The following is a 27,675-nucleotide window of genomic DNA, read 5'->3' as shown; positions in this document are numbered from 1 at the left end:
ATCTAACCACTGGAACTTCCAAAGGGTCCTTCACACCATTGCTGCAACTCAAGAAGTTCCCCGACATACCCGTCTCCACTCGAGAGGAAGCACGTGGTGTCCCGCACACATCCAGGGGAGCCCCGTTTCCGCCTCCTAGCTCGAGACGAGGGATCCTTTCCCTGTTTCGTAGGGAAAGAATTCCCGGCGTTCCCGTCGCATCTCAAGAGGAGGCACTCTCCTCAGGAAAGGCGAGAGGAACTCCAGGGTCGTGCCACCATTCCAAGAGTCCCCCAGATGTGTCAGTCCATTCCAGAGGAACCTGTTTTCCCTGCACTGCCTTGACGTTCAAGACGAGGATCGACTCCCACCACGTGTGCACGTGGGACAGCCCTGTGGGAAAGCCTCGTGGGAAAGCCTCGTGGGAAAGACTCGAGGGAAAACCATAGATCCTTTGATCCACACGGCGGACTGCGTGACACTGCTGCTACCGCTCTGGAGGAAAGCGCAAGTGCATGCCCGCATTCGAGACGAGGACTGACTCCCCTGGGGAGACTTCAGAAGTACCCCAAGATCCATGTCAGCACTGGAGAGGAATCCTCAGGTTCCGGCCACGACTCCACACAAGGTCTTAGGCCCCGGCATCGACGGGAGTGGAATCCCGTGAGGCCCCCGAGGAACTCGCATGGAGACTGGCCTTTCCTGAGGCCACCAGAGCGGGTCCCTGAGGTCCCCGTCGTAAGTCGAGAGCACCTGCCGCAACTCGAGAAAATAGAGGAGGTTTTGCCCTCCAGGCGAGATGAGGCCCATTTCCGCTGAGGCTTCTCGAGGCCAATCACATCTAACCACTGGACCTTCCAAAGGGTCCTTCACACCCTTGCTGCAACTCAAGAAGTTCCCCGACATACCCGTCTCCACACGAGAGGAAGCACGTGGTGTCCCGCACACATCCAGGGGAGCCCCGTTTCCCCCTCCTAGCTCGAGATGAGGGATCCTTTCCCTGTTTCGTAGGGAAAGAATTCCCGGCGTTCTTGTCGCATCTCAAGAGGAGGCGCTCTCCACAGGAAAGGCGAGAGGAACTCCAGGGTCGTGCCACCATTCCAAGAGTCCCCCAGATGTGTCAGTCCATTCCAGAGGAACCTGTTTTACCTGCACTACCTTGACGTTCAAGCCGAGGATCGACTCCCACCACGTGTGCACGTGGGACAGCCCTGTGGGAAAGCCTCGTGGGATAGCCTCGTGGGAAAGACTCGAGGGAAAACCATAGATCCTTTGATCCACGCGGCGGACTGCGTGACACTGCTGCTACCGCTCTGGAGGAAAGCGCAAGTGCATGCCCGCATTCGAGACGAGGACTGACGCCCCTGGGGAGACTCCAGAAGTACCCCAAGATCCATGTCAGCACTGGAGAGGAATCCTCAGGTTCCGGCCCCGACTCCACGCAAGGTCTTAGGCCCCGGCATCGACGGGAGTGGAATCCCGAGAGGCCCCCGAGGAACTCGCATGGAGACTGGCCTTTCCTGAGGCCACCAGAGCGGGTCCCTGAGGTCCCGGTCGTAAGTCGAGAGCACCTGCCGCAACTCGAGAAAATCCAGGAGGTTTTGCCCTCCAGGCGAGATGAGGCCCATTTCCGCTGAGGCTTCTCGAGGCCAATCACATCTAACCACTGGACCTTCCAAAGGGTCCTTCACACCATTGCTGCAACTCAAGAAGTTCCCCGACATACCCGTCTCCACTCGAGAGGAAGCACGAGGGTCCCGCACACATCCAGGGGAGCCCCGTTTCCGCCTCCTAGCTCGAGATGTGGGATCCTTTCCCTGTTTCGTAGGGAAAGAATTCCCGGCGTTCCCGTCGCATCTCAAGAGGAGGCGCTCTCCACAGGAAAGGCCAGAGGAACTCCAGGGTCGTGACACCATTCCAAGAGTCCCCCAGATGTGTCAGTCCATTCCAGAGGAACCTGTTTTCCCTGCACTGCCTTGACGTTCAAGCCGAGGATCACTCCCACCACGTGTGCACGTGGGACAGCCCTGTGGGAAAGCCTCGTGGGAAAGCCTCGTGGGAAAGACTCGAGGGAAAACCATAGATCCTTTGATCCACGCGGCGGACTGCGTGACACTGCTGCTACCGCTCTGGAGGAAAGCACAATGCATGCCCGCATTCGAGACGAGGACTGACTCCCCTGGGGAGACTCCAGAAGTACCCCAAGATCCATGTCAGCACTGGAGAGGAATCCTCAGGTTCCGGCCCCGACTCCACACAAGGTCTTAGGCCCCGGCATCGACGGGAGAGGAATCCCGAGACGCCCCCGAGGAACTCTCATGGGGACTGGCCTTTCCTGAGGCCACCAGAGCGGTTCCCTGAGGTCCCCGTCGTAAGTCGAGAGCACCTGCCGCAACTCGAGAAAATCCAGGAGGTTTTGCCCTCCAGGTGAGATGAGGCCCATTTCCGCTGAGGCTTCTCGAGGCCAATCACATCTAACCACTGGAACTGCCAAGGGTCCTTCATACCATTGCTGCAACTCAAGAAGTTCCCCGACATTCCCGTCTGCACTGGAGAGGAAGCACGTGGTGTCCCGCACACATCCAGGGGAGCCCCGTTTCCACCTCCTAGCTCGAGATGAGGGATCCTTTCCCTGTTTCGTAGGGAAAGAATTCCCGGCGTTCCCGTCGCATCTCAAGAGGAGGCGCTCTCCACAGGAAAGGCGAGAGGAACTCCAGGGTCGTGACACCATTCCAAGAGTCCCCCAGATGTGTCAGTCCGTTCTAGAGGAACCTGTTTTCCCTGCACTGCCTTGACGTTCAAGCCGAGGATCGACTCCCACCACGTGTGCACGTGGGAAAGCGCTGTGGGAAAGCCTTGTGGGAAAGCCTCGTGGGAAAGACTCGAGGGAAAACCATAGATCCTTTGATCCACGCGGCGGACTGCGTGACACTGCTGCTACCGCTCTGGAGGAAAGAGCAATGCATGCCCGCATTCGAGACGAGGACTGACTCCCCTGGGGAGACTCCAGACGTACCCCAAGATCCATGTCAGCACTGGAGAGGAATCCTCAGGTTCCGGCCCCGACTACACACAAGGTCTTAGGCCCCGGCATCGACGGGAGAGGAATCCCGAGAGGCCCCCGAGGAACTCGCATGGGGACTGGCCTTTCCTGAGGCCACCAGAGCGGGTCCCTGAGGTCCCCGTCGTAAGTCGAGAGCACCTGCCGCAACCCGAGAAAATCCAGGAGGTTTTGCCCTACAGGCGAGATGAGGCCCATTTCCGCTGAGACTTCTCGAGGCCAATCACATCTAACCACTGGAACTTCCAAAGGGTCCTTCACACCCTTGCTGCAACTCAAGAAGTTCCCCGACATACCCGTCTCCACTCGAGAGGAAGCACGTGGTGTCCCGTACACATCCAGGGGAGCCCCGTTTCCGCCTCCTAGCTCGAGATGAGGGATCCTTTCCCTGTTTCGTAGGGAAAGAATTCCCGGCGTTCCCGTCGCATCTCAAGAGGAGGCGCTCTCCACAGGAAAGGCGAGAGGAACTCCAGGGTCGTGCCACCATTCCAAGAGTCCCCCAGATGTGTCAGTCCATTCCAGAGGAACCTGTTTTCCCTGCACTTGACGTTCAAGCCGAGTATCGACTCCCACCACGTGTGCACGTGGGACAGCCCTGTGGGAAAGCCTCGTGGGAAAGCCTCGTGGGAAAGACTCGAGGGAAAACCATAGATCCTTTGATCCACGCGGCGGACTGCGTGACACTGCTGCTACCGCTCTGGAGGAAAGCGCAAGTGCATGCCCGCATTCGAGACGAGGACTGACTCCCCTGGGGAGACTCCAGAAGTACCCCAAGATCCATGTCAGCACTGGAGAGGAATCCTCAGGTTCCGGCCACGACTCCACCCAAGGTCTTAGGCCCCGGCATCGACGGGAGAGGAATCCCGAGAGGCCCCCGAGGAACTCGAATGGAGACTGGCCTTTCCTGAGGCCACCAGAGCGGGTCCCTGAGGTCCCCGTCGTAAGTCGAGAGCACCTGCCGCAACTCGAGAAAATCCAGGAGGTTTTGCCCTCCAGGCGAGATGAGGCCCATTTCCGCTGAGGCTTCTCGAGGCCAATCACATCTAACCACTGGACCTTCCAAAGGGTCCTTCACACCCTTGCTGCAACTCAAGAAGTTCCCCGACATACCCGTCTCCACTCGAGAGGAAGCACGTGGTGTCCCGCACACATCCAGGGGAGCCCCGTTTCCCCCTCCTAGCTCGAGATGAGGGATCCTTTCCCTGTTTCGTAGGGAAAGAATTCCCGGCGTTCCTGTCGCATCTCAAGAGGAGGCGCTCTCCACAGGAAAGGCGAGAGGAACTCCAGGGTCGTGCCACCATTCCAAGAGTCCCCCAGATGTGTCAGTCCATTCCAGAGGAACCTGTTTTACCTGCACTACCTTGACGTTCAAGCCGAGGATCGACTCCCACCACGTGTGCACGTGGGACAGCCCTGTGGGAAAGCCTCGTGGGAAAGCCTCGTGGGAAAGACTCGAGGGAAAACCATAGATCCTTTGATCCACGCGGCGGACTGCGTGACACTGCTGCTACCGCTCTGGAGGAAAGCGCAAGTACATGCCCGCATTCGAGACGAGGACTGACGCCCCTGGGGAGACTCCAGAAGTACCCCAAGATCCATGTCAGCACTGGAGAGGAATCCTCAGGTTCCGGCCCCGACTCCACGCAAGGTCTTAGGCCCCGGCATCTACAGGAGAGGAATCCCGAGACGCCCCCGAGGAACTCGCTTGGGGACTGGCCTTTCCTGAGGCCACCAGAGCGGGTCCCTGAGGTCCCCGTCGTAAGTCGAGAGCACCTGCCGCAACTCGAGAAAATCTAGGAGGTTTTGCCCTCCAGGCGAGATGAGGCCCATTTCCGCTGAGGCTTCTCGAGGCCAATCACATCTAACCACTGGAACTTCCAAAGGGTCCTTCACACCATTGCTGCAACTCAAGAAGTTCCCCGACATACCCGTCTCCACTCGAGAGGAAGCACGAGGGTCCCGCACACATCCAGGGGAGCCCCGTTTCCGCCTCCTAGCTCGAGATGAGGGATCCTTTCCCTGTTTCGTAGGGAAAGAATTCCCAGCGTTCCCGTCGCATCTCAAGAGGAGGCGCTCTCCACAGGAAAGGCGACAGGAACTCCAGGGTCGTGACACCATTCCAAGAGTCCCCCAGATGTGTCAGTCCATTCCTGAGGAACCTGTTTTCTCTGCACTGCCTTGACGTTCAAGCCGAGGATCGACTCCCACCACGTGTGCACGTGGGACAGCCCTGTGGGAAAGCCTCGTGGGAAAGCCTCGTGGGAAAGAATCGAGGGAAAACCATAGATCCTTTGATCCACGCTGCGGACTGCGTGACACTGCTGCTACCGCTCTGGAGGAAAGAGCAATGCATGCCCGCATTCGAGACGAGGACTGACTCCCCTGGGGAGACTCCAGAAGTACCCCAAGATCCATGTCAGCACTGGAGAGGAATCCTCAGGTTCCGGCCCCGACTCCACACAAGGTCTTAGGCCCCGGCATCGACGGGAGAGGAATCCCGAGAGGCCCCCGAGGAACTCGCATGGGGACTGGCCTTTCCTGAGGCCATCAGAGCGGGTCCCTGAGGTCCCCGTCGTAAGTCGAGAGCACCTGCCGCAACTCGAGAAAATCCAGGAGGTTTTGCCCTCCAGTCGAGATGAGGCCCATTTCCGCTGAGGCTTCTCGAGGCCAATCACATCTAACCACTGGAACTTCCAAAGGGTCCTTCACACCCTTGCTGCAACTCAAGAAGTTCCCCGACATACCCGTCTCCACTCGAGAGGAAGCACGTGGTGTCCCGCACACATCCAGGGGAGCCCCGTTTCCGCCTCCTAGCTCGAGACGAGGGATCCTTTCCCTGTTTCGTAGGGAAAGAATTCCCGGCGTTCCCGTCGCATCTCAAGAGGAGGCACTCTCCTCAGGAAAGGCGAGAGGAACTCCAGGGTCGTGCCACCATTCCAAGAGTCCCCCAGATGTGTCAGTCCATTCCAGAGGAACCTGTTTTCCCTGCACTGCCTTGACGTTCAAGACGAGGATCGACTCCCACCACGTGTGCACGTGGGACAGCCCTGTGGGAAAGCCTCGTGGGAAAGCCTCGTGGGAAAGACTCGAGGGAAAACCATAGATCCTTTGATCCACGCGGCGGACTGCGTGACACTGCTGCTACCGCTCTGGAGGAAAGCGCAAGTGCATGCCCGCATTTGAGACGAGGACTGACTCCCCTGGGGAGACTCCAGAAGTACCCCAAGATCCATGTCAGCATTGGAGAGGAATCCTCAGGTTCCGGTCACGACTCCACACAAGGTCTTAGGCCCCGGCATCGACGGGAGTGGAATCCCGAGAGGCCCCCGAGGAACTCGCATGGAGACTGGCCTTTCCTGAGGCCACCAGAGCGGGTCCCTGAGGTCCCCGTCGTAAGTCGAGAGCACCTGCCGCAACTCGAGAAAATCCAGGAGGTTTTGCCCTCCAGGCGAGATGAGGCCCATTTCCGCTGAGGCTTCTCGAGGCCAATCACATCTAACCACTGGACCTTCCAAAGGGTCCTTCACACCATTGCTGCAACTCAAGAAGTTCCCCGACATACCCGTCTCCACTCGAGAGGAAGCACGAGGGTCCCGCACACATCCAGGGGAGCCCCGTTTCCGCCTCCTAGCTCGAGATGTGGGATCCTTTCCCTGTTTCGTAGGGAAAGAATTCCCGGCGTTCCCGTCGCATCTCAAGAGGAGGCGCTCTCCACAGGAAAGGCCAGAGGAACTCCAGGGTCGTGACACCATTCCAAGAGTCCCCCAGATGTGTCAGTCCATTCCAGAGGAACCTGTTTTCCCTGCACTGCCTTGACGTTCAAGCCGAGGATCACTCCCACCACGTGTGCACGTGGGACAGCCCTGTGGGAAAGCCTCGTGGGAAAGCCTCGTGGGAAAGACTCGAGGGAAAACCATAGATCCTTTGATCCACGCGGCGGACTGCGTGACACTGCTGCTACCGCTCTGGAGGAAAGCACAATGCATGCCCGCATTCGAGACGAGGACTGACTCCCCTGGGGAGACTCCAGAAGTACCCCAAGATCCATGTCAGCACTGGAGAGGAATCCTCAGGTTCCGGCCCCGACTCCACACAAGGTCTTAGGCCCCGGCATCGACGGGAGAGGAATCCCGAGACGCCCCCGAGGAACTCTCATGGGGACTGGCCTTTCCTGAGGCCACCAGAGCGGTTCCCTGAGGTCCCCGTCGTAAGTCGAGAGCACCTGCCGCAACTCGAGAAAATCCAGGAGGTTTTGCCCTCCAGGTGAGATGAGGCCCATTTCCGCTGAGGCTTCTCGAGGCCAATCACATCTAACCACTGGAACTGCCAAGGGTCCTTCATACCATTGCTGCAACTCAAGAAGTTCCCCGACATTCCCGTCTGCACTGGAGAGGAAGCACGTGGTGTCCCGCACACATCCAGGGGAGCCCCGTTTCCACCTCCTAGCTCGAGATGAGGGATCCTTTCCCTGTTTCGTAGGGAAAGAATTCCCGGCGTTCCCGTCGCATCTCAAGAGGAGGCGCTCTCCACAGGAAAGGCGAGAGGAACTCCAGGGTCGTGACACCATTCCAAGAGTCCCCCAGATGTGTCAGTCCGTTCTAGAGGAACCTGTTTTCCCTGCACTGCCTTGACGTTCAAGCCGAGGATCGACTCCCACCACGTGTGCACGTGGGAAAGCGCTGTGGGAAAGCCTTGTGGGAAAGCCTCGTGGGAAAGACTCGAGGGAAAACCATAGATCCTTTGATCCACGCGGCGGACTGCGTGACACTGCTGCTACCGCTCTGGAGGAAAGAGCAATGCATGCCCGCATTCGAGACGAGGACTGACTCCCCTGGGGAGACTCCAGACGTACCCCAAGATCCATGTCAGCACTGGAGAGGAATCCTCAGGTTCCGGCCCCGACTACACACAAGGTCTTAGGCCCCGGCATCGACGGGAGAGGAATCCCGAGAGGCCCCCGAGGAACTCGCATGGGGACTGGCCTTTCCTGAGGCCACCAGAGCGGGTCCCTGAGGTCCCCGTCGTAAGTCGAGAGCACCTGCCGCAACCCGAGAAAATCCAGGAGGTTTTGCCCTACAGGCGAGATGAGGCCCATTTCCGCTGAGACTTCTCGAGGCCAATCACATCTAACCACTGGAACTTCCAAAGGGTCCTTCACACCCTTGCTGCAACTCAAGAAGTTCCCCGACATACCCGTCTCCACTCGAGAGGAAGCACGTGGTGTCCCGTACACATCCAGGGGAGCCCCGTTTCCGCCTCCTAGCTCGAGATGAGGGATCCTTTCCCTGTTTCGTAGGGAAAGAATTCCCGGCGTTCCCGTCGCATCTCAAGAGGAGGCGCTCTCCACAGGAAAGGCGAGAGGAACTCCAGGGTCGTGCCACCATTCCAAGAGTCCCCCAGATGTGTCAGTCCATTCCAGAGGAACCTGTTTTCCCTGCACTACCTTGACGTTCAAGCCGAGGATCGACTCCCACCACGTGTGCACGTGGGACAGCCCTGTGGGAAAGCCTCGTGGGAAAGCCTCGTGGGAAAGACTCGAGGGAAAACCATAGATCCTTTGATCCACGCGGCGGACTGCGTGACACTGCTGCTACCGCTCTGGAGGAAAGCGCAAGTGCATGCCCGCATTCGAGACGAGGACTGACGCCCCTGGGGAGACTCCAGAAGTACCCCAAGATCCATGTCAGCACTGGAGAGGAATCCTCAGGTTCCGGCCCCGACTCCACGCAAGGTCTTAGGCCCCGGCATCTACAGGAGAGGAATCCCGAGACGCCCCCGAGGAACTCGCTTGGGGACTGGCCTTTCCTGAGGCCACCAGAGCGGGTCCCTGAGGTCCCAGTCGTAAGTCGAGAGCACCTGCCGCAACTCGAGAAAATCTAGGAGGTTTTGCCCTCCAGGCGAGATGAGGCCCATTTCCGCTGAGGCTTCTCGAGGCCAATCACATCTAACCACTGGAACTTCCAAAGGGTCCTTCACACCATTGCTGCAACTCAAGAAGTTCCCCGACATACCCGTCTCCACTCGAGAGGAAGCACGAGGGTCCCGCACACATCCAGGGGAGCCCCGTTTCCGCCTCCTAGCTCGAGATGAGGGATCCTTTCCCTGTTTCGTAGGGAAAGAATTCCCAGCGTTCCCGTCGCATCTCAAGAGGAGGCGCTCTCCACAGGAAAGGCGACAGGAACTCCAGGGTCGTGACACCATTCCAAGAGTCCCCCAGATGTGTCAGTCCATTCCTGAGGAACCTGTTTTCTCTGCACTGCCTTGACGTTCAAGCCGAGGATCGACTCCCACCACGTGTGCACGTGGGACAGCCCTGTGGGAAAGCCTCGTGGGAAAGCCTCGTGGGAAAGAATCGAGGGAAAACCATAGATCCTTTGATCCACGCTGCGGACTGCGTGACACTGCTGCTACCGCTCTGGAGGAAAGAGCAATGCATGCCCGCATTCGAGACGAGGACTGACTCCCCTGGGGAGACTCCAGAAGTACCCCAAGATCCATGTCAGCACTGGAGAGGAATCCTCAGGTTCCGGCCCCGACTCCACACAAGGTCTTAGGCCCCGGCATCGACGGGAGAGGAATCCCGAGAGGCCCCCGAGGAACTCGCATGGGGACTGGCCTTTCCTGAGGCCATCAGAGCGGGTCCCTGAGGTCCCCGTCGTAAGTCGAGAGCACCTGCCGCAACTCGAGAAAATCCAGGAGGTTTTGCCCTCCAGTCGAGATGAGGCCCATTTCCGCTGAGGCTTCTCGAGGCCAATCACATCTAACCACTGGAACTTCCAAAGGGTCCTTCACACCCTTGCTGCAACTCAAGAAGTTCCCCGACATACCCGTCTCCACTCGAGAGGAAGCACGTGGTGTCCCGCACACATCCAGGGGAGCCCCGTTTCCGCCTCCTAGCTCGAGACGAGGGATCCTTTCCCTGTTTCGTAGGGAAAGAATTCCCGGCGTTCCCGTCGCATCTCAAGAGGAGGCGCTCTCCTCAGGAAAGGCGAGAGGAACTCCAGGGTCGTGCCACCATTCCAAGAGTCCCCCAGGTGTGTCAGTCCATTCCAGAGGAACCTGTTTTCCCTGCACTGCCTTGACGTTCAAGACGAGGATCGACTCCCACCACGTGTGCACGTGGGACAGCCCTGTGGGAAAGCCTCGTGGGAAAGCCTCGTGGGTAAGACTCGAGGGAAAACCATAGATCCTTTGATCCACGCGGCGGACTGCGTGACACTGCTGCTACCGCTCTGGAGGAAAGCGCAAGTGCATGCCCGCATTTGAGACGAGGACTGACTCCCCTGGGGAGACTCCAGAAGTACCCCAAGATCCATGTCAGCATTGGAGAGGAATCCTCAGGTTCCGGTCACGACTCCACACAAGGTCTTAGGCCCCGGCATCGACGGGAGTGGAATCCCGAGAGGCCCCCGAGGAACTCGCATGGAGACTGGCCTTTCCTGAGGCCACCAGAGCGGGTCCCTGAGGTCCCCGTCGTAAGTCGAGAGCACCTGCCGCAACTCGAGAAAATCCAGGAGGTTTTGCCCTCCAGGCGAGATGAGGCCCATTTCCGCTGAGGCTTCTCGAGGCCAATCACATCTAACCACTGGACCTTCCAAAGGGTCCTTCACACCATTGCTGCAACTCAAGAAGTTCCCCGACATACCCGTCTCCACTCGAGAGGAAGCACGAGGGTCCCGCACACATCCAGGGGAGCCCCGTTTCCGCCTCCTAGCTCGAGATGTGGGATCCTTTCCCTGTTTCGTAGGGAAAGAATTCCCGGCGTTCCCGTCGCATCTCAAGAGGAGGCGCTCTCCACAGGAAAGGCCAGAGGAACTCCAGGGTCGTGACACCATTCCAAGAGTCCCCCAGATGTGTCAGTCCATTCCAGAGGAACCTGTTTTCCCTGCACTGCCTTGACGTTCAAGCCGAGGATCACTCCCACCACGTGTGCACGTGGGACAGCCCTGTGGGAAAGCCTCGTGGGAAAGCCTCGTGGGAAAGACTCGAGGGAAAACCATAGATCCTTTGATCCACGCGGCGGACTGCGTGACACTGCTGCTACCGCTCTGGAGGAAAGCACAATGCATGCCCGCATTCGAGACGAGGACTGACTCCCCTGGGGAGACTCCAGAAGTACCCCAAGATCCATGTCAGCACTGGAGAGGAATCCTCAGGTTCCGGCCCCGACTCCACACAAGGTCTTAGGCCCCGGCATCGACGGGAGAGGAATCCCGAGACGCCCCCGAGGAACTCTCATGGGGACTGGCCTTTCCTGAGGCCACCAGAGCGGTTCCCTGAGGTCCCCGTCGTAAGTCGAGAGCACCTGCCGCAACTCGAGAAAATCCAGGAGGTTTTGCCCTCCAGGTGAGATGAGGCCCATTTCCGCTGAGGCTTCTCGAGGCCAATCACATCTAACCACTGGAACTGCCAAGGGTCCTTCATACCATTGCTGCAACTCAAGAAGTTCCCCGACATTCCCGTCTGCACTGGAGAGGAAGCACGTGGTGTCCCGCACACATCCAGGGGAGCCCCGTTTCCACCTCCTAGCTCGAGATGAGGGATCCTTTCCCTGTTTCGTAGGGAAAGAATTCCCGGCGTTCCCGTCGCATCTCAAGAGGAGGCGCTCTCCACAGGAAAGGCGAGAGGAACTCCAGGGTCGTGACACCATTCCAAGAGTCCCCCAGATGTGTCAGTCCGTTCTAGAGGAACCTGTTTTCCCTGCACTGCCTTGACGTTCAAGCCGAGGATCGACTCCCACCACGTGTGCACGTGGGAAAGCGCTGTGGGAAAGCCTTGTGGGAAAGCCTCGTGGGAAAGACTCGAGGGAAAACCATAGATCCTTTGATCCACGCGGCGGACTGCGTGACACTGCTGCTACCGCTCTGGAGGAAAGAGCAATGCATGCCCGCATTCGAGACGAGGACTGACTCCCCTGGGGAGACTCCAGACGTACCCCAAGATCCATGTCAGCACTGGAGAGGAATCCTCAGGTTCCGGCCCCGACTACACACAAGGTCTTAGGCCCCGGCATCGACGGGAGAGGAATCCCGAGAGGCCCCCGAGGAACTCGCATGGGGACTGGCCTTTCCTGAGGCCACCAGAGCGGGTCCCTGAGGTCCCCGTCGTAAGTCGAGAGCACCTGCCGCAACCCGAGAAAATCCAGGAGGTTTTGCCCTACAGGCGAGATGAGGCCCATTTCCGCTGAGACTTCTCGAGGCCAATCACATCTAACCACTGGAACTTCCAAAGGGTCCTTCACACCCTTGCTGCAACTCAAGAAGTTCCCCGACATACCCGTCTCCACTCGAGAGGAAGCACGTGGTGTCCCGTACACATCCAGGGGAGCCCCGTTTCCGCCTCCTAGCTCGAGATGAGGGATCCTTTCCCTGTTTCGTAGGGAAAGAATTCCCGGCGTTCCCGTCGCATCTCAAGAGGAGGCGCTCTCCACAGGAAAGGCGAGAGGAACTCCAGGGTCGTGCCACCATTCCAAGAGTCCCCCAGATGTGTCAGTCCATTCCAGAGGAACCTGTTTTCCCTGCACTTGACGTTCAAGCCGAGTATCGACTCCCACCACGTGTGCACGTGGGACAGCCCTGTGGGAAAGCCTCGTGGGAAAGCCTCGTGGGAAAGACTCGAGGGAAAACCATAGATCCTTTGATCCACGCGGCGGACTGCGTGACACTGCTGCTACCGCTCTGGAGGAAAGCGCAAGTGCATGCCCGCATTCGAGACGAGGACTGACTCCCCTGGGGAGACTCCAGAAGTACCCCCAGATCCATGTCAGCACTGGAGAGGAATCCTCAGGTTCCGGCCACGACTCCACCCAAGGTCTTAGGCCCCGGCATCGACGGGAGAGGAATCCCGAGAGGCCCCCGAGGAACTCGAATGGAGACTGGCCTTTCCTGAGGCCACCAGAGCGGGTCCCTGAGGTCCCCGTCGTAAGTCGAGAGCACCTGCCGCAACTCGAGAAAATCCAGGAGGTTTTGCCCTCCAGGCGAGATGAGGCCCATTTCCGCTGAGGCTTCTCGAGGCCAATCACATCTAACCACTGGACCTTCCAAAGGGTCCTTCACACCCTTGCTGCAACTCAAGAAGTTCCCCGACATACCCGTCTCCACTCGAGAGGAAGCACGTGGTGTCCCGCACACATCCAGGGGAGCCCCGTTTCCCCCTCCTAGCTCGAGATGAGGGATCCTTTCCCTGTTTCGTAGGGAAAGAATTCCCGGCGTTCCTGTCGCATCTCAAGAGGAGGCGCTCTCCACAGGAAAGGCGAGAGGAACTCCAGGGTCGTGCCACCATTCCAAGAGTCCCCCAGATGTGTCAGTCCATTCCAGAGGAACCTGTTTTACCTGCACTACCTTGACGTTCAAGCCGAGGATCGACTCCCACCACGTGTGCACGTGGGACAGCCCTGTGGGAAAGCCTCGTGGGAAAGCCTCGTGGGAAAGACTCGAGGGAAAACCATAGATCCTTTGATCCACGCGGCGGACTGCGTGACACTGCTGCTACCGCTCTGGAGGAAAGCGCAAGTGCATGCCCGCATTCGAGACGAGGACTGACGCCCCTGGGGAGACTCCAGAAGTACCCCAAGATCCATGTCAGCACTGGAGAGGAATCCTCAGGTTCCGGCCCCGACTCCACGCAAGGTCTTAGGCCCCGGGCATCTACAGGAGAGGAATCCCGAGACGCCCCCGAGGAACTCGCTTGGGGACTGGCCTTTCCTGAGGCCACCAGAGCGGGTCCCTGAGGTCCCCGTCGTAAGTCGAGAGCACCTGCCGCAACTCGAGAAAATCTAGGAGGTTTTGCCCTCCAGGCGAGATGAGGCCCATTTCCGCTGAGGCTTCTCGAGGCCAATCACATCTAACCACTGGAACTTCCAAAGGGTCCTTCACACCATTGCTGCAACTCAAGAAGTTCCCCGACATACCCGTCTCCACTCGAGAGGAAGCACGAGGGTCCCGCACACATCCAGGGGAGCCCCGTTTCCGCCTCCTAGCTCGAGATGAGGGATCCTTTCCTTGTTTCGTAGGGAAAGAATTCCCGGCGTTCCCGTCGCATCTCAAGAGGAGGCGCTCTCCACAGGAAAGGCGAGAGGAACTCCAGGGTCGTGACACCATTCCAAGAGTCCCCCAGATGTGTCAGTCCATTCCAGAGGAACCTGTTTTCCCTGCACTGCCTTGACGTTCAAGCCGAGGATCGACTCCCACCACGTGTGCACGTGGGACAGCCCTGTGGGAAAGCCTCGTGGGAAAGCCTCGTGGGAAAGACTCGAGGGAAAACCATAGATCCTTTGATCCACGGGGCGGACTGCGTGACACTGCTGCTACCGCTCTGGAGGAAAGCACAATGCATGCCCGCATTCGAGACGAGGACTGACTCCCCTGGGGAGACTCCAGAAGTACCCCAAGATCCATGTCAGCACTGGAGAGGAATCCTCAGGTTCCGGCCCCGACTCCACACAAGGTCTTAGGCCCCGGCATCGACGGGAGTGGAATCCCGAGAGGCCCCCGAGGAACTCGCATGGGGACTGGCCTTTCCTGAGGCCACCAGAGCGGGTCCCTGAGGTCCCCGTCGTAAGTCGAGAGCACCTGCCGCAACTCGAAAAAATCCAGGAGGTTTTGCCCTCCAGGTGAGATGAGGCCCATTTCCGCTGAGGCTTCTCGAGGCCAATCACATCTAACCACTGGAACTGCCAAGGGTCCTTCACACCATTGCTGCAACTCAAGAAGTTCCCCGACATTCCCGTCTGCACTCGAGAGGAAGCACGTGGTGTCCCGCACACATCCAGGGGAGCCCCGTTTCCACCTCCTAGCTCGAGATGAGGGATCCTTTCCCTGTTTCGTAGGGAAAGAATTCCCGGCGTTCCCGTCGCATCTCAAGAGGAGGCGGTCTCCACAGGAAAGGCGAGAGGAACTCCAGGGTCGTGCCACCATTCCAAGACTCCCCCAGATGTGTCAGTCCATTCCAGATTAACCTGTTTTCCCTGCACTGCCTTGACGTTCAAGCCGAGGATCGACTCCCACCACGTGTGCACGTGGGAAAGCCCTGTGGGAAAGCCTCGTGGGAAAGCCTCGTGGGAAAGACTCGAGGGAAAACCATAGATCCTTTGATCCACGCGGCGGACTGCTTGACACTGCTGCTACAGCTCTGGAGGAAAGCGCAGGTGCATGCCCGCATTCGAGACGAGGACTGACTCCCCTGGGGAGACTCTAGAAGTACCCCAAGATCCATGTCAGCACTGGAGAGGAATCCTCACTTTCGGAACCCGAATCCACACAAGGTCTTAGGCCCCGGCATCGACGGGAGAAGAATCCCTAAGGGCCCCCTAGGAACTCGCATGGGGACTGGCCTTTCCTTAGGCCACCAGAGCGGGTCCCTGCGGTCCCCGTCGTATGTCGAGAGCACCTGCCGCAACTCGAGAAAATCCAGGAGGTTTTGCCCTCCAGGCGAGATGAGGCCCATTTCCGCTGAGGCTTCTCGAGGCTAATCACATCTAACCACTGGAACTTCCAAAGGGTCCTTCACACCCTTGCTGCAACTCAAGAAGTTTCCCGACATACCCGTCTCCACTCGAGAGGAAGCACGAGGGTCCCGCACACATCCAGGGAAGCCCCTTTTCCGCCTCCTAGCTCGAGATGAGGGATCCTTTCCCTGTTTCGTAGGGAAAGAATTCCCGGCGTTCCCGTCGCATCTCAAGAGGAGGCGCTCTCCACAGGAAAGGCGAGAGGAACTCCAGGGTCGTGCCAACATTCCAAGAGTCCCCCAGATGTGTCAGTCCATTCCAGAGGAACCTGTTTTCCCTGAACTGCCTTGACGTTCAAGCTGAGGATCGACTCCCACCACGTGTGCACTTGGGACAGCCCTGTGGGAAAGCCTCGTGGGAAAGCCTCGTGGGAAAGACTCGAGGGAAAACCATAGATCCTGTGATCCACACGGCAGACTGCGTGACACTGCTGCTACCGATCTGGAGGAAAGCGCAAGTGCATGCCGGCATTCGAGACGAGGACTGACTCCCCTGGGGAGACTCCAGAAGTACCCCAAGATCAATGTCACCATTGGAGAGGAATCCTCAGGTTCCGGCCCCGACTCCACACAAGGTCTTAGGCCACGGCATCGACGGGAGAGGAATCCCGAGAGGCCCCCGAGGAACTCGCATGGGGACTGGCCTTTCCTGAGGCCACCAGAGCGGGTCCCTGAGGTCCCCGTCGTAAGTCGAGAGCACCTGCCGCAACTCGAGAAAATCCAGGAGGTTTTGCCCTCCAGGCGAGATGAGGCCCATTTCCGCTGAGGCTTCTCGAGGCTAATCACATCTAACCACTGGAACTTCCAAAGGGTCCTTCACACCCTTGCTGCAACTCAAGCAGTTCCGCGACATACCTGTCTCCACTCGAGAGGAAGCAAGTGGGGTCCCGCACACATCCAGGGGAGCCCCGTTTCCGCCTCCTAGCTCGAGATGAGGGATCCTTTCCCTGTTTCGTAGGGAAAGAATTCCCGGCGTTCCCGTCGCATCTCAAGAGGAGACGCTCTCCACAGGAGAGGCGAGAGGAACTCCAGGGTCGTGCCACCATTCCAAGAGACCCCCAGATGTGTCAGTCCATACCAGAGGAACCAGTTTTCCCTGCACTGCCTTGACGTTCAAGCCGAGGATCGACTCCCAACACGTGTGCACGTGGGGCAGCCCTGTGGGAAAGCCTCGTGGGAAAGCCTCGTGGGAAAGACTCGAGGGAAAACCATAGATCCTTTGATCCACGCGGCGGACTGCGTGACACTGCTGCTACCGCTCTGGAGGAAAGCGCAAGTGCATGCCCGCATTCGAGACGAGGACTGACTCCCCTGGGGAGACTCCAGAAGTACCCCAAGATCCATGTCAGCACTGGAGAGGAATCCTCAGGTTCCGGCCCCGACTCCACACAAGGGTTAGGCCCCAGCATCGACGGGAGAGGAATTCCGAGAGGACCCGAGGAACTCGCATGGCGACTGGCCTTTCATGAGGCCACCAGAGCGGGTCTCTGAGGTCCCCGTCGTAAGTCGAGAGCACCTGCCGCAACTCGAGAAAATCCAGGAGGTTTTGCTCTCCAGGCGAGATGAGGCCCATTTCCGCTGAGGCTTCTCGAGGCTAATCACTTCTAACCACTGGAACTTCCAAAGGGTCCTTCACACGCTTGCTGCAACTCAAGAAGTTCCCCGACAAACCCGTCTCCACTCGAGAGGAAGCACGTGGGGTCCCGCACACATCCAGGGGAGCCCCGTTTCCGCCTCCTAGCTCGAGATGAGGGATCCTTTCCCTGTTTTGTAGGGAAAGAATTCCCGGCGTTCCCGTCGCATCTCAAGAGGAGGCGCTCTCCACAGGAAAGGCGAGAGGAACTCCAGGGTCGTGGCACCATTCCAAGAGACCCCCAGATGTGTCAGTCCATTCCAGAGGAACCTGTTTTCCCTGCACTGCCTTGACGTTCAAGCCGAGGATCGACTCCCACCACGTGTGCACGTGGGACAGCCCTGTGGGAAAGCCTCGTGAGAAAGCCTGGTGGGAAAGACTCGAGGGAAAACCATAGATCCTTTGATCCACGCGGTGGGCTGCGTGACACTGCTGCTACCGCTCTGGAGGAAAGCGCAAGTGCATGCCCGCATTCGAGACGAGGACTGACTCCCCTGGGGAGACTCCAGAAGTACCCCAAGATCCATGTCAGCACTGGAGAGGAATCCTCAGGTTCCGGCCCCGACTCCACACAAGGTCTTCGGCCCCAGCATCGACGGGAAAGGAATCCCGAGAGGCCCCCGAGGAACTCGCATGGGGACTGGCCTTTCCTGAGGTCACCAGAGCGGGTCCATGACGTCCCCGTCGTAAGTCGAGAGCACCTGCCGCAACTCGAGAAAATCCAGGAAGTTTTGCCCTCCAGGCGAGATGAGGCCCATTTCCGCTGAGGCTTCTCGAGGCTAATCACATTTAACCACTGGACCTTCCAAAGGGTCCTTCACACCCTTGCTGCAACTTAAGAAGTTCCCCGACATACCAGTCTCCACTCGAGAGGAAGCACGTGGGGTCCCGCACACATCCAGGGGAGCCCCGTTTCCGCCTCCTAGCTCGAGATGAGGGATCCTTTCCCTGTTTCGTAGGGAAAGAATTCCCGGCGTTCCCGTCGCATCTCAAGAGGAGGCGCTCTCCACAGGAAAGGCGTGAGGAACTCCAGGGTCGTGCCACCATTCCAAGAGTCCCCCAGATGTGTCAGTCCATTCCAGAGGAACCTGTTTTCCCTGCACTGCCTTGACGTTCAAGCCGAGGATCCACTCCCACCACGTGTGCACGTGGGACAGCCCTGTGGGAAAGCCTCGTGGGAAAGCCTCGTGGGAAAGACTCGAGGGAAAACCATAGATCCTTTGATCCACGCGGCGGACTGCGTGACACTGCTGCTAACGCTCTGGAGGAAAGCGCAAGTGCATGCCCGCATTCGAGACGAGGACTGACTCCCCTGGGGAGACTCCAGAAGTACCCCAAGATCCATGTCAGCACTGGAGAGGAATCCTCATTTTCCGGCCCCGACTCCACACAAGGTCTTAGGCCCCGGCATCGACGGGAGAGGAATCCCGAGAGGCCCCCGAGGAACTCGCATGGGGACTGGCCTTTCCTGAGGCCACCAGAGCGGGTCCCTGAGGTCCCCGTCGTAAGTCGAGAGCACCTGCCCCAACTCGAGAAAATCCAGGAGGTTTTGACCTCCAGGCGAGATGAGGCCCATTTCCGCTGAGGCTTCTCGAGGCCAATCACATCTAAAAACTGGACCTTCCAAAGGGTCCTTCACACCCTTGCTGCAACTCAAGAAGTACCCCGACATACCCGTCTGCAATCGAGAGGAAGCACCTGGTGTCCCGCACACATCCAGGGGAGCCCCGTTTCCGCCTCCTAACTCGAGATGAGGGATCCTTTCCCTGTTTCGTAGGGAAAGAATTCCCGGCGTTCAGGTCGCATCTCAAGAGGAGGCGCTCTCCACAGGAAAGGCGAGAGGAACTCCAGGGTCATGCCACCATTCCAAGAGTCCCCCAGATGTGTCAGTCCATTCCAGAGGAACCTGTTTTCCCTGCACTGCCTTGACGTTCAAGCCGAGGATCGACTCCCACCACATGCGCACGTGGGACAGCCCTGTGGGAAAGCCTCGTGGGAAAGCCTCGTGGGAAAGACTCGAGGGAAAACCATAGATCCTTTGATCCACGCGGCGGACTGCGTGACACTGCTGCTACCGCTCTGGAGGAAAGCGCAAGTTCATGCCCGCATTCGAGACGAGGACTGACTCCCCTGGGGAGACTCCAGAAGTACCCCAAGATCCATGTCAGCACTGGAGAGGAATCCTCAGGTTCCGGCCCCGACTCCACACAAGGTCTTAGGCCCCGGCATCGACGGGAGAGGAATCCCGAGAGGCCCCCGAGGAACTCGCATGGGGACTGGCCTTTCCTGAGGCCACCAGAGCGGGTCCCTGAGGTACCCGTCGTAAGTCGAGAGCACCTGCCACAACTCGAGAAAATCCAGGAGGTTTTGCCCTCCAGGCGAGATGAGGCCCATTTCCGCTGAGCCTTCTCGAGGCTAATCACGTCTAACCACTGGAAATTCCAAAGGGTCCTTCACACCCTTGCTGCAACTCAAGAAGTTCCCCGACATACCCGTCTCCACTCGAGAGGAAGCACGTGGGGTCCCGCACACATCCAGGGGAGCCCCGTTTCCGCCTCCTAGCTCGAGATGAGGGATCATTTCCCTGTTTCGTAGGGAAAGAATTCCCGGCGTTCCCGTCGCATCTCAAGAGGAGGCGCTCTCCACAGGAAAGGCGAGAGGAACTCCAGGGTCGTGCCACCATTCCAAGAGTCCCCCAGATGTGTCAGTCCATTCCAGAGGAACCTGTTTTCCCTGCACTGCCTTGACGTTCAAGCCGAGGATCGACTCCCACCACGTGTGCACGTGGGACAGCCCTGTGGGAAAGCCTCGTGGGAAAGCCTCGTGGGAAAGACTCGAGGGAAAACCATAGATCCTTTGATCCACGCGGCGGACTGCGTGACACTGCTGCTACCGCTCTGGAGGAAAGCACAATGCATGCCCGCATTCGAGACGAGGACTGACTCCCCTGGGGAGACTCCAGAAGTACCCCAAGATCCATGTCAGCACTGGAGAGGAATCCTCAGGTTCCGGCCCCGACTCCACACAAGGTCTTAGGCCCCGGCATCGACGGGAGAGGAATCCCGAGACGCCCCCGAGGAACTCGCATGGGGACTGGCCTTTCCTGAGGCCACCAGAGCGGTTCCCTGAGGTCCCCGTCGTAAGTCGAGAGCACCTGCCGCAACTCGAGAAAATCCAGGAGGTTTTGCCCTCCAGGTGAGATGAGGCCCATTTCCGCTGAGGCTTCTCGAGGCCAATCACATCTAACCACTGGAACTGCCAAGGGTCCTTCATACCATTGCTGCAACTCAAGAAGTTCCCCGACATTCCCGTCTGCACTCGAGAGGAAGCACGTGGTGTCCCGCACACATCCTGGGGAGCCCCGTTTCCACCTCCTAGCTCGAGATGAGGGATCCTTTCCCTGTTTCGTAGGGAAAGAATTCCCGGCGTTCCCGTCGCATCTCAAGAGGAGGCGCTCTCCACAGGAAAGGCGAGAGGAACTCCAGGGTCGTGACACCATTCCAAGAGTCCCCCAGATGTGTCAGTCCGTTCTAGAGGAACCTGTTTTCCCTGCACTGCCTTGACGTTCAAGCCGAGGATCGACTCCCACCACGTGTGCACGTGGGAAAGCCCTGTGGGAAAGCCTTGTGGGAAAGCCTCGTGGGAAAGACTCGAGGGAAAACCATAGATCCTTTGATCCACGCGGCGGACTGCGTGACACTGCTGCTACCGCTCTGGAGGAAAGAGCAATGCATGCCCGCATTCGAGACGAGGACTGACTCCCCTGGGGAGACTCCAGACGTACCCCAAGATCCATGTCAGCACTGGAGAGGAATCCTCAGGTTCCGGCCCCGACTACACACAAGGTCTTAGGCACCGGCATCGACGGGAGAGGAATCCCGAGAGGCCCCCGAGGAACTCGCATGGGGACTGGCCTTTCCTGAGGCCACCAGAGCGGGTCCCTGAGGTCCCCGTCGTAAGTCGAGAGCACCTGCCGCAACCCGAGAAAATCCAGGAGGTTTTGCCCTCCAGGCGAGATGAGGCCCATTTCCGCTGAGGCTTCTCGAGGCTAATCACATCTAACCACTGGAACTTCCAAAGGGTCCTTCACACCCTTGCTGCAACTCAAGAAGTTTCCCGACATACCCGTCTCCACTCGAGAGGAAGCACGAGGGTCCCGCACACATCCAGGGAAGCCCCTTTTCCGCCTCCTAGCTCGAGATGAGGGATCCTTTCCCTGTTTCGTAGGGAAAGAATTCCCGGCGTTCCCGTCGCATCTCAAGAGGAGGCGCTCTCCACAGGAAAGGCGAGAGGAACTCCAGGGTCGTGCCAACATTCCAAGAGTCCCCCAGATGTGTCAGTCCATTCCAGAGGAACCTGTTTTCTCTGAACTGCCTTGACGTTCAAGCTGAGGATCGACTCCCACCACGTGTGCACTTGGGACAGCCCTGTGGGAAAGCCTCGTGGGAAAGCCTCGTGGGAAAGACTCGAGGGAAAACCATAGATCCTGTGATCCACACGGCAGACTGCGTGACACTGCTGCTACCGATCTGGAGGAAAGCGCAAGTGCATGCCGGCATTCGAGACGAGGACTGACTCCCATGGGGAGACTCCAGAAGTACCCCAAGATCAATGTCACCATTGGAGAGGAATCCTCAGGTTCCGGCCCCGACTCCACACAAGGTCTTAGGCCACGGCATCGACGGGAGAGGAATCCCGAGAGGCCCCCGAGGAACTCGCATGGGGACTGGCCTTTCCTGAGGCCACCAGAGCGGGTCCCTGAGGTCCCCGTCGTAAGTCGAGAGCACCTGCCGCAACTCGAGAAAATCCAGGAGGTTTTGCCCTCCAGGCGAGATGAGGCCCATTTCCGCTGAGGCTTCTCGAGGCTAATCACATCTAACCACTGGAACTTCCAAAGGGTCCTTCACACCCTTGCTGCAACTCAAGCAGTTCCGCGACATACCTGTCTCCACTCGAGAGGAAGCAAGTGGGGTCCCGCACACATCCAGGGGAGCCCCGTTTCCGCCTCCTAGCTCGAGATGAGGGAACCTTTCCCTGTTTCGTAGGGAAAGAATTCCCGGCGTTCCCGTCGCATCTCAAGAGGAGACGCTCTCCACAGGAGAGGCGAGAGGAACTCCAGGGTCGTGCCACCATTCCAAGAGACCCCCAGATGTGTCAGTCCATACCAGAGGAACCAGTTTTCCCTGCACTGCGTTGACGTTCAAGCCGAGGATCGACTCCCACCACGTGTGCACGTGGGGCAGCCCTGTGGGAAAGCCTCGTGGGAAAGCCTCGTGGGAAAGACTCGAGGGAAAACCATAGATCCTTTGATCCACGCGGCGGACTGCGTGACACTGCTGCTACCGCTCTGGAGGAAAGCGCAAGTGCATGCCCGCATTCGAGACGAGGACTGACTCCCCTGGGGAGACTCCAGAAGTACCCCAAGATCCATGTCAGCACTGGAGAGGAATCCTCAGGTTCCGGCCCCGACTCCACACAAGGGTTAGGCCCCAGCATCGACGGGAGAGGAATTCCGAGAGGACCCGAGGAACTCGCATGGCGACTGGCCTTTCATGAGGCCACCAGAGCGGGTCTCTGAGGTCCCCGTCGTAAGTCGAGAGCACCTGCCGCAACTCGAGAAAATCCAGGAGGTTTTGCTCTCCAGGCGAGATGAGGCCCATTTCCGCTGAGGCTTCTCGAGGCTAATCACATCTAACCACTGGAACTTCCAAAGGGTCCTTCACACGCTTGCTGCAACTCAAGAAGTTCCCCGACAAACCCGTCTCCACTCGAGAGGAAGCACGTGGGGTCCCGCACACATCCAGGGGAGCCCCGTTTCCGCCTCCTAGCTCGAGATGAGGGATCCTTTCCCTGTTTTGTAGGGAAAGAATTCCCGGCGTTCCCGTCGCATCTCAAGAGGAGGCGCTCTCCACAGGAAAGGCGAGAGGAACTCCAGGGTCGTGGCACCATTCCAAGAGACCCCCAGATGTGTCAGTCCATTCCAGAGGAACCTGTTTTCCCTGCACTGCCTTGACGTTCAAGCCGAGGATCGACTCCCACCACGTGTGCACGTGGGACAGCCCTGTGGGAAAGCCTCGTGAGAAAGCCTGGTGGGAAAGACTCGAGGGAAAACCATAGATCCTTTGATCCACGCGGTGGGCTGCGTGACACTGCTGCTACCGCTCTGGAGGAAAGCGCAAGTGCATGCCCGCATTCGAGACGAGGACTGACTCCCCTGGGGAGACTCCAGAAGTACCCCAAGATCCATGTCAGCACTGGAGAGGAATCCTCAGGTTCCGGCCCCGACTCCACACAAGGTCTTCGGCCCCAGCATCGACGGGAAAGGAATCCCGAGAGGCCCCCGAGGAACTCGCATGGGGACTGGCCTTTCCTGAGGTCACCAGAGCGGGTCCATGACGTCCCCGTCGTAAGTCGAGAGCACCTGCCGCAACTCGAGAAAATCCAGGAAGTTTTGCCCTCCAGGCGAGATGAGGCCCATTTCCGCTGAGGCTTCTCGAGGCTAATCACATTTAACCACTGGACCTTCCAAAGGGTCCTTCACACCCTTGCTGCAACTTAAGAAGTTCCCCGACATACCCGTCTCCACTCGAGAGGAAGCACGTGGGGTCCCGCACACATCCAGGGGAGCCCCGTTTCCGCCTCCTAGCTCGAGATGAGGGATCCTTTCCCTGTTTCGTAGGGAAAGAATTCCCGGCGTTCCCGTCGCATCTCAAGAGGAGGCGCTCTCCACAGGAAAGGCGTGAGGAACTCCAGGGTCGTGCCACCATTCCAAGAGTCCCCCAGATGTGTCAGTCCATTCCAGAGGAACCTGTTTTCCCTGCACTGCCTTGACGTTCAAGCCGAGGATCCACTCCCACCACGTGTGCACGTGGGACAGCCCTGTGGGAAAGCCTCGTGGGAAAGCCTCGTGGGAAAGACTCGAGGGAAAACCATAGATCCTTTGATCCACGCGGCGGACTGCGTGACACTGCTGCTAACGCTCTGGAGGAAAGCGCAAGTGCATGCCCGCATTCGAGACGAGGACTGACTCCCCTGGGGAGACTCCAGAAGTACCCCAAGATCCATGTCAGCACTGGAGAGGAATCCTCATTTTCCGGCCCCGACTCCACACAAGGTCTTAGGCCCCGGCATCGACGGGAGAGGAATCCCGAGAGGCCCCCGAGGAACTCGCATGGGGACTGGCCTTTCCTGAGGCCACCAGAGCGGGTCCCTGAGGTCCCCGCCGTAAGTCGAGAGCACCTGCCCCAACTCGAGAAAATCCAGGAGGTTTTGACCTCCAGGCGAGATGAGGCCCATTTCCGCTGAGGCTTCTCGAGGCCAATCACATCTAAAAACTGGACCTTCCAAAGGGTCCTTCACACCCTTGCTGCAACTCAAGAAGTACCCCGACATACCCGTCTGCAATCGAGAGGAAGCACCTGGTGTCCCGCACACATCCAGGGGAGCCCCGTTTCCGCCTCCTAACTCGAGATGAGGGATCCTTTCCCTGTTTCGTAGGGAAAGAATTCCCGGCGTTCAGGTCGCATCTCAAGAGGAGGCGCTCTCCACAGGAAAGGCGAGAGGAACTCCAGGGTCATGCCACCATTCCAAGAGTCCCCCAGATGTGTCAGTCCATTCCAGAGGAACCTGTTTTCCCTGCACTGCCTTGACGTTCAAGCCGAGGATCGACTCCCACCACATGCGCACGTGGGACAGCCCTGTGGGAAAGCCTCGTGGGAAAGCCTCGTGGGAAAGACTCGAGGGAAAACCATAGATCCTTTGATCCACGCGGCGGACTGCGTGACACTGCTGCTACCGCTCTGGAGGAAAGCGCAAGTGCATGCCCGCATTCGAGACGAGGACTGACTCCCCTGGGGAGACTCCAGAAGTACCCCAAGATCCATGTCAGCACTGGAGAGGAATCCTCAGGTTCCGGCCCCGACTCCACACAAGGTCTTAGGCCCTGGCATCGACGGAAGAGGAATCCCGAGAGGCCCCCGAGGAACTCGCATGGGGACTGGCCTTTCCTGAGGCCACCAGAGCGGGTCCCTGAGGTCCCCGTCGTAAGTCGAGAGCACCTGCCGCAACTCGAGAAAATCCAGGAGGTTTTGCCCTCCAGGCGAGATGAGGCCCATTTCCGCTGAGGCTTCTCGAGGCCAATCACATCTAACCACTGGAACTTCCAAAGGGTCCTTCACACCACTGCTGCAACTCAAGAAGTTCCCCGACATACCCGTCTTCACTCGAGAGGAAGCACGTGGTGTCCCGCACACATCCAGGGGAGCCCCGTTTACGCCTCCTAGCTCGAGATGAGGGATCCTTTCCCTGTTTCGTAGGGAAAGAATTCCCGGCGTTCCCGTCGCATCTCAAGAGGAGGCGCTCTCCACAGGAAAGGCGAGAGGAACTCCAGGGTCGTGCCACCATTCCAAGAGTCCCCCAGATGTGTCAGTCCATTCCAGAGGAACCTGTTTTCCCTGCACTGCCTTGACGTTCAAGCCGAGGATCGACTCCCACCACGTGTGCCCGTGGGACAGCCCTGTGGGAAAGCCTCGTGGGAAAGCCTCGTGGGAAAGACTCGAGGGAAAAGCATAGATCCTTTGATCCACGTGGCGGACTGCGTGACACTGCTGCTACGGCTCTGGAGGAAAGCGCAAGTGCATGCCCGCATTCGAGACGAGGACTGACTCCCCTGGGGAGACTCCAGAAGTACCCCAAGATCCATGTCAGCACTGGAGAGGAATCCTCAGGTTCCGGCCCCGACTCCACACAAGGTCTTAGGCCCCGGCATCGACGGGAGAGGAATCCCGAGAGTCCCCCGAGGAACTCGCATGGGGACTGGCCTTTCCTGAGGCCACCAGAGCGGATCCCTGAGGTCCCAGTCATAAGTCGAGAGCACCTGCCCCAACTCGAGAAAATCCAGGAGGTTTTGCCCTCCAGGCGAGATGAGGCCCATTTCCGCTGAGGCTTCTCGAGGCCAATCACATCTAACCACTGGAACTTCCAAAGGGTCCTTCACACCCTTGCTGCAACTCAAGAAGATCCCCGACACACCCGTCTGCACTCGAGAGGAAGCACGTGGGGTCCCGCACACATCCAGGGGAGCCCCGTTTCCGCCTCCTAGCTCGAGATGAGGGATCCTTTCCCTGTTTCGTAGGGAAAGAATTCCCGGCGTTCCCGTCGCATCTCAAGAGGAGGCGCTCTCCACAGGAAAGGCGAGAGGAACTCCAGGGTCGTGACACCATTCCAAGAGTCCCCCAGATGTGTCAGTCCATTCCAGAGGAACCTGTTTTCCCTGCACTGCCTTGACGTTCAAGCCGAGGATCGACTCCCACCACGTGTGCACGTGGGACAGCCCTGTGGGAAAGCCTCGTGGGAAAGCCTCGTGGGAAAGACTCGAGGGAAAACCATAGATCCTTTGATCCACGCGGCGGACTGCGTGACATTGCTGCTACCGCTCTGGAGGAAAGCGCAAGTGCATGCCCGCATTCGGGACGAGGACTGACTCCCCTGGGGAGACTCCAGAAGTACCCCAAGATCCATGTCAGCACTGGAGAGGAATCCTCAGGTTCCGGCCCCGACTCCACTCAAGGTCTTAGGCCCCGGCATCGACGGGAGAGGAATCCCGAGAGGCCCCCGAGGAACTCGCATGGGGCTGGCCTTTCCTGAGGCCACCAGAGCGGGTCCCTGAGGTCCCCGTCGTAAGTCGAGAGCACCTGCCGCAACTCGAGAAAATCCAGGAGGTTTTGCCCTCCAGGCGAGATGAGGCCCATTTCCGCTGAGGCTTCTCGAGGCCAATCACATCTAACCACTGGAACTTCCAAAGGGTCCTTCACACCCTTGCTGCAACTCAAGAAGTTCCCCGACATACCCGTCTCCACTCGAGAGGAAGCACGTGGGGTCCCGCACACATCCAGGGGAGCCCCGTTTCCGCCTCCTAGCTCGAGATGAGGGATCCTTTCCCTGTTTCGTAGGGAAAGAATTCCCGGCGTTCCCGTCACATCTCAAGAGGAGGCGCTCTCCACAGGAAAGGCGAGAGGAACTCCAGGGTCATGCCACCATTCCAAGAGTCCCCCAGATGTGTCAGTCCATTCCAGAGGAACCTGTTTTCCCTGCACTGCCTTGACGTTCAAGCCTAGGATCGACTCCCACCACGTGTGCACGTGGGACAGCCCTGTGGGAAAGCCTCGTGGGAAAGCCTCGTGGGAAAGACTCGAGGGAAAACCATAGATCCTTTGATCCACGCGGCGGACTGCGTGACACTGCTGCTACCGCTCTGGAGGAAAGCACAATGCATGCCCGCATTCGAGACGAGGACTGACTCCCCTGGGGAGACTCCAGAAGTACCCCAAGATCCATGTCAGCACTGGAGAGGAATCCTCAGGTTCCGGCCCCGTCTCCACACAAGGTCTTAGGCCCCGGCATCGACGAGAGAGGAATCCCGAGAGGTCCCGAGGAACTCGCATGGGGACTGGCCTTTCCTGAGGCCACCAGAGCGGGTCCCTGAGGTCCCAGTCGTAAG

This window comes from Ovis canadensis, chromosome 17 (genome assembly GCF_042477335.2).
Source record: "Ovis canadensis isolate MfBH-ARS-UI-01 breed Bighorn chromosome 17, ARS-UI_OviCan_v2, whole genome shotgun sequence".
NCBI lineage: Eukaryota > Metazoa > Chordata > Mammalia > Artiodactyla > Bovidae > Ovis > Ovis canadensis.
Note: the sequence above shows the minus strand (reverse complement) of the source record.